Source organism: Hydra vulgaris, chromosome 08, assembly GCF_038396675.1.
Source record: "Hydra vulgaris chromosome 08, alternate assembly HydraT2T_AEP".
NCBI classification, from domain to species: Eukaryota; Metazoa; Cnidaria; class Hydrozoa; order Anthoathecata; family Hydridae; genus Hydra; species Hydra vulgaris.
This window is the reverse complement of record NC_088927.1, coordinates 3,660,001-3,662,766: the sequence shown is the minus strand read 5'-3', so window position 1 is coordinate 3,662,766 and position 2,766 is coordinate 3,660,001.

Genomic DNA, 2,766 nt, shown 5'->3' with positions numbered 1-2,766 from the left:
CAACGTGCCCATGCATGGGCCGTAGATACACAAATCTTCCATATTAAACGTTAAAATCTGCGTAAGGTACAGTAATATTAGGAAACTTTATAACATTAAATGTAAACATTTATTTGTAACAATAATGTTGTAAACATTATACATTTGTTAATATTGGAATTTCACTGTGAATATTAACAGTGTTTATATTGCAATATTAACAGTGTTAGTATTAGTTTCTTAAACTGGATATGTAGATAAAAAATTTACCAAGTAGTTATTAGGAGTATAGAACAGGAATAAGAACATGGCAAAAATATGATATTTAAAACAATGTAACAGAAATTACTGGTATAAATGTTGGTCTGGCATAAACATTTAAAGAGATACAGTTAGGTAAAAGAAATTAATTTTTAATATTTTTCAGAAACTAGATTTTCTAGGACAAGTCATTTTATTCTATAATTATAAACAGGAATAATAAAAATTATAAGTTTGGAAATTTTATAGTTTGGAAAATTGATTTTGAAATATCATAGAAAAGTTTTGCATTGCTTTTATAATCAGCAATCTTGTACATTTTATAATTTTTGTTAGTGAACTACATTTTTCAGGCATATATTGTTTTATTTATTTTTAAAAATTTTAAAGCTTGTTTTTTTTTTTTACAGAGAAAACATTTGTGGCTCAGCCATATTAATGATGATCTTGATTTGTGTATTGTTTGGCAAGTTTATATGTTGTGACACGAGAAAGCTTAGTCATTTCTACAAATATAATAAGAGCTACTGCACTTTTGAAATTCTTGTTCTTTTCTCAATGAGGGATTGCTAAAGTTTTTTTTTTCCAAATAGCCTATGTATCATATTCTGTGGCATAATGAATCAGCCATTGAAAATTGTTTACATTGTTTGGTGGCAGTTTAGTCATTCTACCTTTTAAGTTGTCAATTGGATTGATGCTGAACCAGAGCCAATATCAACCATGATAATAAGCATTAAACCCAAGTTTTAAAGACTGGATTTTGGAAGTAAAGATTAAATATTACTAATCTATATAGTCAATATTATTATTAGTTCAATACAACAAAGGTACAAACAACAGAAGATATAAAGAACATTTTTTTTTTCAATCACAAAAACTCTACCACTGGTGGTACTGTTACATTTCATAATACAGCTTCAATAATTGCTACTTCCAAAAAGGCACTAATTAAAAAATTATACAAAGTTTAGAATATTTAAAAATGTTGGACATTTACCATTGCTATCGAAATAAAAAAATCAGAACATTTTATTGAATTGTTTTTTTTTTTGGGGGGGGGGGGAATAAAGCTAAAGCCAAATAACTAAAACTATATAAATATTTATGTATGCTTACAAACAGATATTAAGTTTTTATCTGTAATTACATAAAATTGTTAAAGCATGTAAAGACAATGTAAATAATCTTAAGAAGTTTACTATTATTTATGACTGACATTGTAAATGTTGTATTTAAGAATTATGGATATAATTAACTAAAATATGTGTTGTATTATGAAGAGATTCTTTAAAAAATTTTTTATGTTGTAAAAGTATCTTTATTGTTTTTGTTGACCCTTTCATCATTCTCAAAAAACTTTATGTAAACCTATCAGAAAGTTAAAAGTATATGTAATGTTACATTCTTTATTATTTTATCGATTATTAATTAAGATTAAGAGTCCTTCTTGACTGAACTACTGTTGATAAAATTTAGAATCATGCCAAAGTCATATTCTAGTTGCAATATAGTTTAAAGTTATCTTATTACAATAATTTAGGTTCATTAATAAGATAATTTAAGATGAACAAAATTGATAGTTTATTGGCAAAACGTTTTTCGTCATTGGCCTTCAAGAAAAACTAGAAATCAAAAGTCTTGGGGCATACCAACCAAAAGATGTTCGTATAACTCCAGCTGATGCTAAAAAAACAAGAACATTTTGTGTAACATGGTTTGAAAAAAAATCATGGTTAAGTGTAAGTGATGAAAAAAATTCGTTGTTTTGTTTTTATTGTGTTTTGTTTGGTGGCGAGAGCTTGTGGGCAGAAAATGGCTGTAAAGATATAAAACATCTTTCTGAGCGAATACAAAAACACGAATCCAGTAAAACACATATAAGTAATTTGTTGCAGTTTCAAATGCTCGGAAAGTCAAACATTTTATCGACAATTGATGCTGGATACAGTCTTAGCATAAAAAAACATAATGAATTAGTTGACAAAAACAGACATACATTATTGAGGGTCATAGATTGTATAAAATTTTGAGGTGTACATGAGATGCCCTTAAGAGGACATGACGAAGATATGGTTTCATACACAGCTACATTGGATAGAGTGTTTAGTGATCATCTTAAATATTCAAAAATAACAAAAAATACTTCGAAAACAAACCAAAATGACATTTTAGAATGTATGTATAAAGTATACATAAAAGAAATTAAATGTGAGATTGATAAAGCAAGATTTGTTTCCTTGCAAGCAGATAAAACAACTGATGTATCTTGTCGCTCTCAGTTCATCATTATTTTGCATTATTTAAAAGGTTATCAACCAGTTGAAAGATTTATAGCATTTATTGATGTTCAGGATAGAACTGCTATGGGTCTTACAAATGTATTATAAAAGGAATTAAATTGTTTTGGTCTGAAGGAAAAATTAATTGTACAAGCTTATGATGGTGCAGCAGTTACGAGTGGATCAAGGAATGGAGTCTAAAGTCTAATGAAAGAAGTTTACCCAAATGCCCATTATGTTCACT